Here is a 17,424-nt window from a genome sequence, read left to right on the forward strand (position 1 = left end):
TACTGCCCCGAGGTTAATGATGTTTAGTCTTTTCAGGTGCCAATGTGTATCATGTCAAGTCAAATTATGTATCATTTACCGTCCATCCTTGTCTCAGTGCCGGGATTGGCCACCGTTGTAAAAGTCCAGTATACTTCTTCTAACGGAACGCTTTGGTCAACTTTAATTTTCCTTCATTACAAAGAAACAAATGCTTTGAGGAAATTTCCATTTGAAATCAGAAATATCACAAGTCGAAACCGTTAAAATATTGCATTGAAATTTTGCCGTCGATAGACTCGCTGTGATATTTTCTATTAGTGTCGGCCATCTTTAATCATATCGATACATTGGCCATCTTTAATCACAATGAGACGTTGGCAACGATAGGGATTTCCCGCACAGAATTTGAACTTAATTCAATAACTCATTAGCTGTTGTCAAATCCGTGTCACAAAAACTAATGCAGTATTATAGCAATCAAAATCAGCCAGAGATTTTTAGCAAGAAAAATTTCACAGAAAACTAAAGTAATATTCAATTATTTCTTTATTCACATTTTTTCTCCTTAAATACATAAGCTTAATACTTTTGAAGCACTTTTAATGTTTATTTTTCAAATGTAAGTTTTTTATTGTTACTTTAATAAAGAGTCTAAATTCATTACATCTGTGATGCGTCATAATTTGAGGATAAAGAAATAAACTCATTTGTAGGATCTAGAAATAATATGGCTTATTTTCTGTGTGATTTGATATGTTCAAAGATGATCGTTCAATTGTGTATTGTATGACCAGTAATCAAATCAAATGAAAACTATCACAAGTACACTATTCTACGCTTTGATAGTTACTAGGGTATATAGAGAACTAAGGGTCAGCAATATTTGACTTGTTAACAGATATGAATTGAAAGAGAACATATCGGAAAGACAATCGCAAACATTCAACTCATGGGGACGCACTTTCCATATGGCAGCGATTTTTTTCATGCAAGACTTTTGGGGTCCACCCGCGTGATTTGGAGAAATGGTAAATGGAGATGTTTTACACTCTAGCATATTGTCCTGAGCTTTATCGAAAAAATAACTGTGGCGAAAGGTGTCAGTAACTTTCCTTCCATTAATATTGAACAATATTCCATCCAGCTCACTAATATCACACATTCCAGACTCCCCACAGTGGCAACTTACAACTGCCTGCTCTCAACTAGAGAAGTGCACCATTGCCCTCTCTCAACCTCGTGATTTTGCTCTTCCCACAGCAAACACGGGAAAACAGCGGAATTCAATAAAGTCCCTGCCAACCTACCTACTGGGCCTTTTTCTAATTTATATGATCCTCAAATTTGCCTGCTATATGATTACTAAATAATGTTGTCGTGTTGTTTCTTTGTTGGCTAATACGAGAATAAAATTACAAACCCGGAATAAAATCACTGCTTACATCTATATTGGTGAACAACTTTGTTTGACGCCCCTGTGTATAGTTGCTGTAAAATTAGTCTAATAAAGGTACGAAGCATAAGCAAATTTCAGATTGGCGTTTTCGAAGTGTGACTCTCGGTCGTGAAATCCGCCACATCGATAATACATGAAGTTTTGGTCTGAAGAAGTTCACTCACTGCCGCCATGCCGAGAGGTTTGTCGGAATCTTGAACAGAGTAGATACTCTCAAAGTATGTGAATATAAATCTATAAATCAACCTGGATTTATAACTGAAGTGTAAAGGTCACACAGCAGAGACGCCTGGATGAGGATGCTCGGTGCTCCTCTCTTTAGAAAACTCGAGGAATTGTTACTTTGAATCTGAATCTGAATCTTGATTTATTTGGAAAACCTTCCAATCACTAATGAACTGATAATTGCTTTGTTAAAAATAATTCAAATACTCTTCATCAGAAATATATTACATATTCTTCTCTCATTAAACATTTTACATGTCACATGATTTTTGTATAATCTGCACCTATCACGAAATCTTTGAGTTAAGGATTAACATGTTTTCTTCTTCAATCATCTCATGGTATTGGCATTTAGTTGTTTAAAACAGTATAATCTCATGGTCCGCACCCCTGGGAATGAAGTTTTAACAACGCAACAATCCTCAATCTCATAATCAATGTCTCTGGTAACGAACTGTACTGGCCAATCATTAATACCAGAAGAATTGATATTGAATCATGACAAACAAAGAGATTTATTAGAAATTAGAAATTTTTACTCTACAAAGCAACATATTTTGACTGGCGTTCCCCAAGATAGTATACTTGGGCCTTTATTATTCATCATTTACATAAATGATTTGCCACTCTATATTGATAATAACATTGACATGTACGCAGATGATTCAACCATAACTACCAGTGCAAAATGTTTTCAAGAAATTGAGACAATTAACCTTGAACTCTGACTTAAATAATGTTAATAATTGGTGTAAGAATAATAGAATGGCCATTAATTGTGACAAGTCAAAGACAATGATTGTAACAGTGCAACAAAAACGTAGACATTTGAATAAACAAACTTTAGATTGTAATCTTGGTGAAACGGAGTTGCAAGCAGTACACTGTGAAAAGATTCTTGGTACACTTGTCGATGAAAATCTGTCATGGAAGCAGCACTGTGACAAGATTTTAAAAAAGTAAATAGTAATATTGCTTTGCTTAAGAGAATAAGACTTTTTTATAATAGCTATATTTTACCACACTTGGATTACTGTTGTCATTTATGGGGAGCATCACCATTTATGAAAGGGTTGCATAAGATTCAGAAACGTGCTATCACAGTGATGTGTGATGCAGGGTATAATGCTTCGACCGAGAATTTATTTAAAACAATGTATATGATGCCATTACCAGATAGAATAGTTTATAAGAATGTTGTATGGTTTTCAATGTTTAAATAATCTTGCACCGCAATATATGACATGTCTTTTTTACCGAAATTAATCATGAAAGAGTTACAAGATCGAAGAAGCAAAAATTGTTAGTGGTTCCTGCAACAAATAAGGATTTTTATCGAAAAGGGTTTACTGTAAATAGTGCCAATCCGTGGAATAATGTCGATTTAAATGTAAGATCTAGTAACTCATTGAGCAGTTTTAAAACTGCTTACCTTACAGTTTATTGGGAGTAATGATTGTGTATATGAGTTTTAGTTTCTTGTCAAATTGTTTTTGTCGTTTAGTGTGATTGTGCATTCTTTTTTTTTCTTCTGTACAGGTTCACTCCTGGCCACTTTTTTCTGTGCATTGTATTGTGCTAGCTTTGTTTGTCATGTTTCATGTTGTTCTGCTTTGTATCAGTTTGTATGTTCATCTGAGGGCCCTGGGGAAGATAAGCATCTTTACTGAAGCTTACCAGGCTACACTATTTGAACAAGGCTAAATAAAATAAAATAAAAATAATCATTTAACTATCTGATTTGAAGTGTTTATGGCCAAGATTCCCATCGGTGACTAACACCTTTAATAAGAGTAATCATTGACTTGTTTGATTTCTCGCAGTTCGTATCACGAATCAAATCTTTCACAATATTGCCCGTTTATTTGCCTTTACGCAGAACAATGAATGACAGAATAATATTCAAGATAAAGGAGAATTTAATCTGTAACAACGGACTGATTTCGTTAGAGTAAGATGTTGTAAACTGTCATATTTCTATAATTTTCTCATTTGCTGTAAATTTACCTTCTTAAAAATCGCATGGGCGTGAGATTATGTCCCGCATATCTTTCAAAATTGGCGCGAAGATGCATTTTCACAATTCTTTGTTCTAATTAAATGGTGGCGCCATTCAGGAACCCGTATAGTATGAATTCTTATGATGATTCATAGACGCCCTTGTGTACAAAGTTGGACAATAGAAAGACGATGGTAGGGTGCTTTTCATACTTTCACGGCTTGGATCTTAAACAATAGTGTTATGTGGGCAAACTGATAACTTGTACATTGTTTCTTTTCAAAAATCGGTTGAACTCAAGGTTATATTTATTGTACTTTCTAAGACGATTGAGCCGACAAAGAACTGTAAATGTATAAATTGAGGTTACTTTCGTGATTAAGGGATGCACTCGAGATTCTGATCTACACAGAGCCCCATCTCTCACGGAGGCCTACGGTCTCGAGAGAGAGACTTTCGCCTAGGCCTAGGGTCGGCCGTGATAGGCCGTTCCCGCACGGCACCACAGTCAATAAACCTGGTCAGGTTCCACACCGTACACCTGTTGTCGCCGTATTACTACGTAGCCGCATCTCTGCAATTATTTTATAATTATTACAAAACGATGAAGATTAATTTTACGCTTTCCAATAGGTTTGAACGTTCAGACGGCATAAAATCAATTTGCCTCATAACGTCAAAAACCGTGTCTATTTTACTTGAGGAAATACAACAACAAGGTATTCATGTATCGATGCGTCGTTCACGGGTTTTGTCTTGAAAGTGGGAACAACTTTGCGTGTATGTCGTGACTGCAAGTGTTATACGCTGTTATTGCAGAATCAGTTTATGCTGGCCGAGTAGTGTCTAACCAATGGGCGTGACGAGAACGTGTAGGAGCTGAGCGATAAACGTCGTAATATCGAGACATGGAAAATAGTTTCTCGAAAAAAAATGATGCACGATCGTAGGTTACGGTACGTAATTTTCTTAATTTGAGCAAATCTATTTTTAAAGCTATATTAATATTGGAGAATTTTCATGAAAAAATATTTGCATTGCATTTTATTGCAGACGAAGATAGCAAAAGATATCGTACATGGTTGAACCACTTAACAATGAGTAAATGTAACGTTCATTGTTCAAATGGGATTGAAATTCGACCTCTCATAAATTACATGAACAATTTCCTTTCAATTAAATTATAACACCTTATCTAGCGAGATGGTTTACAAGCCCGATACTTTCAGTTTTCTCATTATTCGGAAAAAGACAAGAATTTATGAATTATAACGTAATAGAAACTTTTAGCGGATCTGAGTTGGTTACCAGACGGAGTTTAAATTTTTTTACCCATATTAACCCTTTCACCCCCATTTCCCTGTATAGAGGTCCAGATTTATCATAGAAAACAATAGGTTTGGACCAAACCATGGTGGTGAAAGGGTTAAAGCTACGGTTCAATGTGATGATTATGGCAAAGTTCCCCATATAGCAAGACGTATTGTACCGTTATAGCTCCTCTTGATGGATTTCCTTTTTGTGTCGGTATTCTAATGAATCACATATTTTACAGTTGAGACGGATGAATTTGGCTCATCATATTAGGTAATTACCCAGCTACTTAGCTGAGCAGTTTCCTATATGACCTGGCATTTACCAAAACAAGGGTCTACAGGTTTTATTTTGTCTGAAGACTTCATAAAACTTAGCATAGCAAGCAGCTCCGCCACTGAGTGAACTAACATGCGTACATTCGGACAAACCATTTTCGACTAGCACCCCTTCATGGGAAAATTTTGAAAGTGGATGAGTGTAATATTGTAGAGTGTGAAACCACAGGGGGCCCAGGCTCCTTGTTTGTTTATTTAATTTCGGTTCTTTATTGTATAAGGCAATAATCATACTCAACAAATATCAAACACGCATAAACAAACACTCATAAACAAACAAACAAGGAGCCTGACCCCTGTGTGGTAAAACATGATCCTTTGTAGTCATTTTGTGCCCCATCTATTTTTGGTATTTAAATTATGGCTACAAAAAATTTGTTGAGTTTAGTGGATTTCTTGTCAGTCTTCATACAATAAAACAGATTCTTTTTAAGGTAAACGCCAGGTCAAATAGCAAACTGTTCAGCTAAATTGCTGGGTGATTATTTTATTTTGTGTATCGCATATACCTACTTCTGCTGTGATGGAAATTCTCTATTGGTTGTCTGATGATACATACAAAAAATTCAAATAAAAAATTCAAATACAAAGCAGCTTGTCTGAAAAAAAATTAGTCATTTGACTTAGAAAGAAGAGTAAGAAAATATAACAAAATATATCACCGTAGAGTCCGTTCAGCGCTAATCCTTATCCTTCAAGTAAAGTTTTAAAATAATGCAGATCACACAGCAGCCGTTGTGTACCGATTCACAAGCGATTGTGGCTGTAGTAGCCTACACGGTTGATTCAAGGTCCGATTTCCGGCGTAAGCATGTCCACACACCCCTACTTCCTGATACTATTTTTGAACAAGATAAATTTATTTATTTCAACAAGGTCGCAAATAAAACAAATCTACATAACTGTGAATGCGTTAAAATTACAATGTAACTTGTCCGAAAAAAAACAAAAAATCAGTCATTTAACTACAAAGATTATTATATAAATGCATTCAGGATGCATTTTTCTCCTTCAAGTCTTACACGGCTTGAAAGCTTTTTGATAAACTCCTCAGCTTTGTTCATCATCTTATAAGTGAAATATGATGTATTCATCCATGAGAAAAGATAACATTTTAATTGCATTACATAGGATTGAAGGAAAACTTTAATGCCATCAAAAGTAACAGAATTTCTAATATTCAAAACTCTGTGTTTTACAAAAGAAGTAATACAGTAAATAATGACAGATGTTGCATTATTATGTTTTCGATTCCTGCAATTGCTAATCTTTTGATATTGATATTGTTATCAAAGTTGTGTTTTCTGACAAAGAGAGAAATACGTTTCTGCCAGATTTCTTTTACATATTTACATTCAAATAAGATCTGTTCCAGTGTTTCTTCTTGGCCAAAAATATGGCATTTCCCATCACTTAAATTGAAAGTTTTGGCCAAGCTTCCTGTGACTAGGCCTCTATGGAAAATCTTCCAATTTAAATCATTTACTGAATTGCTAACAATTCCTGTTGAATTAAGACGACTGAATAAAGTAGCTTTGTAACTGTCAGTGAGACTTAGATTCTCAGCCCATTTTTGACCAATTTGACCTTTGACTGCATGCTATTTCTTATCAACTAATTTCCAATAAAGTGACTTGGTTTTGACATATCTTTTTTCCAGACCATAATTCTCTAAGTCTAAAATATCATAGTTTTCTTCATTTTGGATGTTAGAAGCGATGATTTGTTCCTAGGAATCTGGAATAGCATTGAGTGTTTCATACTCTTAATTTCCTCTTGCACATGTCTATTTGTACCTCCTCTACTTCCTGATAAAAATAAACATACGTACAAATAGGCGCCCTCTATTATTTTGATGTTACAAAAACCTGACACTAGCGGCGTCCTTCACCTGTCAGGTATTCAATGTCAACCATCACAAGGAAATACTTTGAAATTTGCTAGAAATTCAACAACGCTTTGTAAGGCTGTAGTACGACTAAACCAGATGTAACAGGCCGTCAGTAAGCTGGCAAGCAGGCGACCGTTATCGGCAAACGACACCAGGTAAACTTTAAACCCAACTGGACCGGCACAACATGTTGAGTTTTGTTTGCTTTGGTGAAGCTGGGTTGCGTCGTGTATTTAGGGTCATCTCCTGGGTCATCCACTTCTAAAACCACCCTATGTACTTGTTGACCGAATTTTCGAGGATAAAACAGTAATACACATGACTGTTGAACAATGAGAATACTTGCTTGCGGTAAACGCTTCCACGCCCTCCGATATGGGGGAAATGGGAGTGGCGTGGGGTGGGGTCTACTGAGCTACTAGGCGTGGGGTGGGGTCTACTGAGCTACTAATCTCAGAATCTACTGTACTGAGCTCTGCGTAGCAGTGCTATGTGTCACCAGCGTTGTACGGCCTCTAGCCTAGATTCTATTCGTACGCTTGCCTCCGTAGCTCCGACCCATTCCCGTCTAGTCTCGTTAGGCTGCGCAAATTTGAAACTTTGTTTGACGTCAGCGCGCGCCTAGGTTTAGCCACAGGTTATCGTAACGTTGCTTGGATAGTCGTTCGAGGCGGGCGGCCGCAGGTCGCCGTTTACTTGGAAAAAAGAGTAAACGGCGACCTGCGGCCGCGCCGCCCGCCTCGAACGACTATCCAAGCAACGTTACGATAACCTGTGGGTTTAGCTGTAAATCCTCGAAAACAAACAAATATGCAAATGAGTCAAATGTGTCATATGACGTCACATGTCTGTTCGTCCCTTTTCTGCTGCTCAGTACCTCACCTCGCTCGCGAGGTACATTCAACTTTGCGGGGCCTCGTGACCAGAACGATTTGTCGCTAGATTTTTTCGGGTGTCTGTGGGTAAGTTCTTTTGAAGATGGCAGAAGAGGTTCGCCAACAACAACGGGAAATTATAACTTGCCGAGTGATTCAAAATGAGAAGGTTGCAATTGACTGGTACGCCTTTGACGTCGGTCTGTCTTGCAGCTTCGCTGCTCTCTATGAAGGGCTGGTCCGCGCCAGTCAACACGAACACAGCCGATTCAAAACGAAAATTGCTAAAGACGCCAAAACGTCATGCTACTTGCTACAGTCCGATAAAAGTGGTGACAGCGACAGAATAGAGGTGAGTCCAGGGCTGGCTATTGCAAAAACATGTGATCGATTCCATAAGTATTACATTCTATTCGGTGTACATTTGAAACCGGACGACATCGTGACAATATAAACAACACAGAACTGTAATCGCAAGATGCCTTGCTCCAGCACATGGAGCAGCAACAGATAAAATTGCCGTTGATAGCGTCTCTAGAGAGGAATCGTTTATATAACGGCATCAACGTACTTGCCAAAAATGGATTCGGTTTTTCGAGCGTAAAAGAGTTTAGAAAGAGTCACACACAAGCCATAGTTGATCGCTTCGGTAGACTTTCCTTGAAATGTGTGCCCTTCAAGACGTATGTCAGCTAGCACTCCGGAAGTCACAGTGGAGGAACTACAATCAGCATTAGCCAAGGTGGATGAATTAAACTTTAAGTGTGGTGAATCAGAGTGCAGAATCGGTAGACCATTCAGAATGACAGGTGATTTGAACGTCCATGCTATTCAAGGTCAGTAAAATATGAGTATGTGCATTTTGGCAATACAGCGATGTCAGTCAGTAAATGCGCAGATAAATATGACCACATTATTACAATTACAAGTGCCTTGAGGAGTCAGCCAATTAAGATTGTATCCCTTATCAGTGACTGAAACAAATATTTCTAAAATCCATTGCCCTATCAGAAGGGGACGGAATGCCTAATGCAGAACTCATCAACTTATCACTGAGTGGTGAAATAGTAACAATGTTGTGGTACCCTGCGTAGATTGCAAGAAGCCCTGGCAAAGTATTGTTCAGCACTTATTTCTTGTTCCCATTTGCAGTTGTGTAATGCGCCAGTCAATGTAAACCCCCACCCCCCCCCCCCACCTCGGGCGATACGGGAAAAATGTGGGGGATTAGACCGTGTGTGCCATGAAACTGTGCCCGAGGGGGTGGGGCAATTGCCTCGTTGTGATCCCCCTATTCCTTTGACAGACAGGCCCAGAAGATGTTCGTAAAAAACTACACATGCGCACTGGGGCCTGAAAATTACCCTGATCCGAGGTCCCGGACCAGTGATTTTTTATCCCGAACCAGTACAGATTACCCCTAAAAAGTCCGCAGACCAGTACAAACGGGAGCCAATTTATTTTGCAAGGGAATTTCCAGTGTTTTTCCCAGATTGTGTTCTAGTGTCTTTTGACGAAAAATTAGAAACTACGTCCCCCCAAAATACCGAAGTTACTGAATATATGAAGTTAGCAGAGACGCACTAAAGCCAGTTACACTAAAACCAAGAGCCCATTGAGAGACTACGTCTTCTAGCTACAAAATTACAATAATTATTACAATAATTAAAGGGTTAATTATCATAAATAAATTTGATAATACTACTTATATTGTTTGACATGTCGAAAGATACCGAATGAATGGCTGACCATACATATATTCGACCCCGGTTTTATACAAATTAAGTAAAACCATCGCGAAAACGAATTAATTGTCATGACCATTAATTCATTTTCGCGATGGTTTGCATGTATCGTGTCTAAAACCAGGGTCGAATACAAGCATGGTCAGCCATTCATTCGGTTTCTTTCGACATGTCAAACAATATAAGTAGTATCTCACATCAAACAAAATTCATGAAAAATGGCCGACTTTGTCCCCTTAAATTGCTCGTGTATTTGGAAAACATGTTCGGTCACGACGGGATTCCCTTTTATGTCCGCTAAATGTATTATCAAATTTATTTATGATAATTAACCCATTAGCTAGGGAAACAGTTCTGTTTCATAAGTGTGATCATTCTGATCATCTGTTCTGTTGAGTTTTACACAGTATCTTTCTGCCGTGTTTTGTGATGAATAAACACGGACCATTGTAAATTTTCATTCCTCTGCTTGTTTTAAATTAGTGCATGACTGATGTAGAATGTGTCATTGTGCTTGTAACATGAGAGCGAGAAGACAAAAAAGCTGCACTTGTGAGATTGGACATCAGGTATCTTGGACATCATGTATCTTGTTTATCAGCTTTAATTAGTTTATTGAGGCGACATGTCTTGTGTGATACATCTGGTGTTGTGATGTAATTAAATCATTTGTTCTAGCCTGAAATATGTTTATTCCTGACAACATACAAGCAAACTGGACTGAAAAATATTGTAAATTCTTGCTCCAAAATAGGTGAATTACGTGACAGTGACACCTCAACACTTTTATCTGGTCACAGTATGTGGCTGAAAAACAAATGCAAAAAGTGTGTTATTTTCCTGGATCTATTTGTGTTTATTGTGATAGACATTTGTGAATAGCATAAATGTCACAAAACCCCGTTTTAAATGATAAAAATTGTTCTAAAGTTGAACATGAACTTTTTATATTGATGCAGGTTGTTACGACATGAAAATTCCAAAGAGTGGTTGTGTGTAGGAATTTACAAATTCCCCACCCCCATATTTGGGGGATTTACTTGGTTTAGGTGGGGATTTTCCAGATTGTCTTGCCCCAGGGGGTGGGGCATTTGGCAGATTTCACAGGACTAATTTCCAAATCCCCCACTATACCCCGAGGGGGGGGTGGGGGTTTACATTGACTGGCGCATAATATCACTCCAAACAGTCAAAATTATACTGTACCAAAAGTGTGCAGTAAAGTAACTGAACCAAGTACATTGAAAATATTTACATTCTTTTTTGTGAACTTTCTATGTATTGTTCAATGTTGTAAGTCATGTATAAAAAAATTCCCAAGTGTTTTCTCTGTTTTCCCATACTCTTTGATAGGTGCATTTATTCAGCAAAGAGACTACTTCCTGAACAAAGACAACTTCATGCCTTCCTAGACGAGTGTCTGCATACCTGTGGTGGTGTATTTGTGCAACCAGGTCATCCTCTATACGGAATATGCGTAACGAGGCAGAATCAAAGTTGTTGCAGTGAAATTTCGACACATAACTACTCGTCAAAACTCCCTCTCCCAGATATATGTTACAGCTGTGGTGATGGTGAGGCTCCTGTGACTAAAAAAATGAGAACTACATACCAGACAGTCCATCCAGTGGATGTTTTTCACTGTTAGTGTTATAACATTTGAAAGACTACAGGTGTTGTACCTCAGTACAAATATGAACATCAAGTGAGAGTCTTCTCTGTCGAGCTGTTTAACTTAATATAAGCAAGTACTTCTCGTTGTAAGTTTATTTACATTGTTCAAGTAAAAAACTGTTAAACTTTAATATCTTCATGTGTAAGTGTTTTATTTCAATGGAATTGTCCGTTCCACAAATAGATTGTGCATGTGCATGACACTTTAAACTAAACATACAATCAAGACCCAAGGTTCATCTGTATCGTGATTGATGCCAATGGCAATGCCAAGGACATCCAAAAGTGATAGGCAATGTAAATCTGAACAAGAATATCAGTGCAATTAACCATTTGTGTGAAATTTATGCTTGGACTTCGAGGATTAGGGCTTCTTGAGTATCGATATTTGATTTCAAATTTGTTTTTTACCTGATTTGCATATTTTGGAATATATAATTAGTTTGTTTTGTAAACCCCCCCCCCCCCCCCCCCCCTAGGTTTTGGTGACCTAAGGTGACGTCAAACATAATTCCAAATTTGTGCAGCCTGAGCAGTATTTCGAGCAAGAGTCGTAAAAACTGCTCATTTGAATGTCAATGCTCACCAACTGAGACCGTGACGTCACCAGCGTCCCTTTCAAAGTCAATCACTGAAAATTACCCTCTCATAATTGGCCTATAATTTGTTTGGCAGAGCTGCAGTGTCAACATAATTAACATATTTGAAGTCATATTAATTAGCTCTGCCCAACCAAGTCATAGGCCAATCATGAGAGGGTCATTTTCAGTGATTGACTTTGAAAGGGACGCTGGTGACATCACGGTCTCAGTTGGCGAGCATTGACATTCAAATGAGCAGTTTTTACGACTCTTGCTCGCAATACTGCTCACGAGACTAGACGGGAGTGGGTCGGAGGTACGGAGGCAAGCGTACTAATAGAATCTAGGCTATACGGCCTCCCACCACGTATAACGCTGGTAACACACAGCCCTGCCATGCAGAGATAGGGTTAATCATGTTCCAGCGAGCTCCATGGTTCCAGACACAGAAAAATTACACGGTACACGTCTTGCTTGTGCCCAGCTTAGGCTGTCAGTATACATGTACTCTTAGGCTGTGTTCAAAAAATGGTGGGGGGGGGGGGGGGGGGGGGGGGGGGGGGGCTGGAGGAGTCGCGATTGAAATCTCATTACGCTTCCATATATGCATATGTATATATGCAAATGGGAGGTATTCGTATAAGGTGGCAAAATAGCGTCTGTGTGTATGTATGTAAGTATGTATGTATGTCTGTTAGTCCGTCCAGATCAAAAACACAAAAACTACTATGTCTTCATATTTGGTAAATAGAGGCATCCTAGGTTGGAGATGTGAATTTGTTCAAATGAAGATGTCTGTGTCAAAAATATGCAAATGAGGTACAAAAAAGTGAAAATTTGTGAAGATGCTGTAACTCGGGAACTACCTGGCAGAATGTGTCGATATTTGTGTGTAGGATAGGTAGCGTCAATCCTTTAAAAAACTGTAAATTTCAGAGGGATATCTTTGATTTCATATTTTTAAGGATTTTTTTTTCATTTTTAGGTTGAATATCTTTGTTCTTCAAAAATATTTGTTGGAGAGTCTTAAAACTTGATGTCCACGTTACTATGGATTATCCATGCATTTTGTATGTATTTGAATGGTGATGTTTTGGTTGTTTTATTGTAGACTTTTTTTTAACACGCATTGAAAGTCAATGTTCAAGGTCAATTAATTTCAACTGCGTCACTGCTGCAGAGCAAGCTCCACCTATTTCAACGCGTCATTGTTGTTACGGTTATAGTGTAGCACCCTGTTGTTGCACGCTGAAGAGAGACATGTAATTAGGGAATAGTAACAATTGATGTAATAGCCAATTTGTGACGTAATACATACCATCGTTCGTAAAGAAAAGTTGAAGCCAGAACTCGTTTACTCTGGACTTCGGGATATTTCCTGCGTTTTGCAAGATTTTTGGGTGCATCTCACGAGTCAGAAGGTAAGCTATTCTGTATGTCTATCAATACATGTTTTAAAACGTATGGTCTATTATATTTATGCATATTTTTACATGGAGAATTTGTGTATAATGGATTGTAGTGTGTGAACGGGTACCTGAACTGTAGCGCTTGTGAAATTGTTCATAATGGCATTGCCGAGTCAAAATATTCCGAAGTGACAACGGGGATTACATGTTGTGAGGTTACTTTGAGATATAGTGTGTTGTTTAGCATGTATTTTGATGTGAATTTGAAACTGCTTGTTCAGTTGGCAATTATCATCCGTTCAGCTACAGTGCACGGAGCTGAGTTGAGGGATTGTGTGGTTCATCGATAGACGGCGGTTCCACAGTTACGAGTGTAGTGATACGTACCGGCGGCCAGTACGTATCACTACACTCGTAACTGTGGGCGGTTCAGCCCAAGCGTTGATGTCTGTTCAGTATGTTGCCGAACCGCTGAAACAACAGCAAAACCTTCCTAAAAAACAACTCAGTTGAACACATAAAAGTGTAATGTTTAAAGTAGAGGTTTCAACAGTCTGTTCCTGAGATATTCCGCGGTACTATACGTCTAACTGAAAGACGTGTTCTGTATTTAATACGAAAGACAGAAAAGCAGTTTCTAAATGAGCTTGCGTGTTTGCGTGCTGTTTAGTAATAGTACACCGTCAGTAACCTCGCTTTTTAGCTCCGCTGTCAGCGACACAGAGCTTATCAGATAGGTTGATTTTCCGTCGTCCGTCGTTGTCCGTCGTCGTCAACAATTGCCTACTTCTCTGAAACCGCAAGTCCAATTGCTGTGAAATTTTATATGCAGTTCACTTGAGGTGACCTCACTTCAGTTTGTTCAAATTGTGGTGAAATTTGAATATTTGTATTTTTGGGGCATTTTTTGGTGTTTCGGGTAAAAAAATCTTCTTCTCTGAAATCGCTTGTCTGATTGCTTTGAAATTTGATATACAGTTTGCTTAGGGTGACTTCAGTCACATTTGTTCAAATTGTGGTGAAATTTGCATATTTGTATTTTTAAGGCAATTTTTGTCATTTTTGGTAAAAAAATCTTTAAAAATCTTCTTCTTCAAAACTACCGGTCAGATAGCTTTGATATTTGGTACATAGGTCCCTAGGGATGATCTATTTCAGATTTGTTCAAATTGTGCAGAAATATGCAAATTTGCATTTTTAAGGCAATTTTTGCCATTTTTGGTCAAAAAATGTATTTCTCAAAAAGTACTGGTCTGATATTTTTGAAATTTGGTATACAGGTTTCTATTGATAAACCAAGTAATATGTATTGAATTTCTGATGAAATCTGTAATTTTGTATTTTTGGGGCAATTTTTGCCATTTCGGTCAAAAAATGTGTATTTCCAAAATTACTCGTCTGATAGCTTTAAATTTGGTGTACAGAATTCTACAGATGAACTAAATGATATTTGTTGAAATTATGATGAAATCTACAATTTTGTAATTTTGGGGCAGTTTTTGCCATTTTTGGTCAAAAAATGTGTATTTCCAAAACTACTCATCTGATAGCTTTGAAATTTTGTGTACAGGTTTCTACAGATGAACTAAATGATAGTTATCGAAATTATGATGAAATCTGCAATTTTGTAATTTTGGGGCAATTTTTGCCATTTTTGGTCAAAACATGTATTTCTCAAAAAGTACTGGTCTGATATTTTTGAAATTTTGTATACAGGTTTTTATTGATAAACCAAGTAATATGTATTGAATTTCTGATGAAATTTGTAATTTTGTATTTTTGGGGCAATTTTTGCCATTTTTGGTCAAAAAATGTGTATTTCCAAAACTACTCATCTGATAGCTTTTAAATTTGGTGTACAGGATTCTACAGATGAACTACATGATATTTGTTGAAATTATGATGAAATCTACAATTTTGTAATTTTGGGGCAGTTTTTGCCATTTTTGGTCAAAACATGTGTTTGTCAAAAAGTACTGGTCTGATAGCTTTGAAATTTGGTATACAGGTTTCTACAGATGAGCTAAGTAATATATATTGAATTTCTGATGAAATCTGTAATTTTGTATTTTTGGGGCAACTTTTGCCATTTTTGGTCAAAAAATGTGTATTTCCAAAACTACTCATCTGATAGCTTTGAAATTTTGTGTACAGGTTTCTACAGATGAACTAAATGATAGTTATCGAAATTATGATGAAATCTGCAATTTTGTAATTTTGGGGCAATTTTTGCCATTTTTGGTCAAAAATGTGTTTCTCAAAAAGTACTGGTCTGATAGCTTTGAAATTTGGTATACAGGTTTCTAAGATGAGCTAAGTAATATATTGAATTTCTGATGAACTAAATGATATTTATTGAAATAATGATGAAATCTGCAATTTTGAATTTTGGGGCAATTTTTCCCATTTTTGGTCAAAAAATGCGTTTCTCAAAAAGTACTTGTCTAACAGCTTTGAAATTTGGTATACAGGTTTCTATAGATGAACTAAATTTGATCTTTTGAAATTATGATGAAATCTGCAATATTTATTTTTGGGGGCAATTGTTGCCATTTTTGGTCAAACAATTTATTCTCAAAAATTACACATCAGATAACTTTGGTTGACATGTTTTTAGGGATGATCCTATGTGATGCATTCAAAGTATGATGAAATCTTCAATTGTATATTTTTGCAGCTTATTTTAGCCATTTTTTTCTGGCCACTGCATTGAGCTATCAAAGATTTCCACCTTCTTCATCAACATTTGTCAAAAATAGTTATTCTCTACATAAACACAGCGGAGCTATATCGGCTGCTAGGTCGCTTGTGAAGTGTTGTGATTTTATTAGCTACTATAGACTATAGTCTATAGAAGCTATTGGGATGGGTATCCGTCCGGCGTCCGTCGTCAGTCTGTATGTATGTATGTATGTATGTATGTATGTATGTATGTATGTCCGTTTGTGAGGCGTCCGTCCACTCAAATATCTTGAGAACCGCAGTACTTACTGATTTGATATTTGTTGTGTAGATGAAAAATACGATTTTGAGAAACTTTTTTTTTTCAATTTTTGATATTGTTGAAAATAGGCAAATTAATGTCAAAAAAGGTGTTTTTGGTAAAAAATCTTCTTCTTCATAACCGCTGGTCAGACAGCTTTGTTATTTGGTATACAGGTCCCTAGGGGTAACCCAACTTAGACTTGTTCAAATTGTGATGAAATATGCAAATCTGTATTTTTAAGGAATTTTTTTGTCATTTTGGTCAAAATTTGACTTACATTGTATGTAATTCTTGTACTGTATAAACCCTATCAATTCACCCAGAAAAAATAATAATATGATTTTAAATAATTGAATTAATTAGGAAATCATCAAAGCCAAAATAATTTTAGTGTAGAATTATCAGAAAGTTCAACTTTTTTGACAGTTCATAGTGAAATGCTTACCATCTTGGAGGATTAAAACATGTAAAGGCAACTTTCCTGAATCCCAACTTTGACATATTCTGAACCGTCATTTATTGTGCCCTGTATGTTATCTAAAAGAAATTGCTCAAAATAGTCAATAGAGATAGAGATAGAGATAGAGATAGAGAAAGTTCTAATTTCCATTTATGGTGACTTGGTAAGGATAAAATAAAATTACTTTTTGAGGAAAAAAATAGAGTGGTCAATTAAAAGAGTGGTCAAAGTGATAGGGTTTTTATGGTAAAGCTGGGCTGTATAAAGATTCCTCATGTGCTATTTATAGCAATTATGCAATCTGTGTAAACAGTGCAATGAAAGTGTAACATGATTCCTTATAATGCTTTTGATGACCTTGAACTTCTTAAGTTTCAAACCTTTGTCTCTTCAGTGTGCTTTCTCTGAGTATGTACAGTCTCAACTTATTAAACAGAACTCACAATGTTAATCAAAGATATCCACCTTCTTCATCAATACATGTGTCAC

At 36.9% G+C, this 17,424-nt stretch overlaps 1 protein-coding gene and 1 long non-coding RNA gene across 2 annotated transcripts in view; both read left to right on the top strand.

Annotated features, from left to right (window-relative positions):
• The first annotated feature begins 7,220 nt into the window (after positions 1 to 7,220).
• Positions 7,221 to 17,424, top strand: part of LOC139128324 (uncharacterized) — a 76,803-nt gene continuing 66,599 nt past the window's right edge. Inside the window, exon 1 of the mRNA XM_070694119.1 lies at positions 7,221 to 7,360. The gene's annotated coding sequence lies outside the window, so the exon portion shown is untranslated. The remainder of the gene's footprint in view (positions 7,361 to 17,424) is intronic.
• LOC139128318 (uncharacterized) lies at positions 7,978 to 11,630 on the top strand. The gene is made up of 2 exons (XR_011551255.1): positions 7,978 to 8,916; positions 11,179 to 11,630. It is a non-coding gene; the product is annotated as an uncharacterized lncRNA (long non-coding RNA).

The sequence above is a fragment of the Ptychodera flava genome, unplaced genomic scaffold, assembly GCF_041260155.1.
Source record: "Ptychodera flava strain L36383 unplaced genomic scaffold, AS_Pfla_20210202 Scaffold_49__1_contigs__length_964681_pilon, whole genome shotgun sequence".
Taxonomy (NCBI): Eukaryota; Metazoa; Hemichordata; class Enteropneusta; family Ptychoderidae; genus Ptychodera; species Ptychodera flava.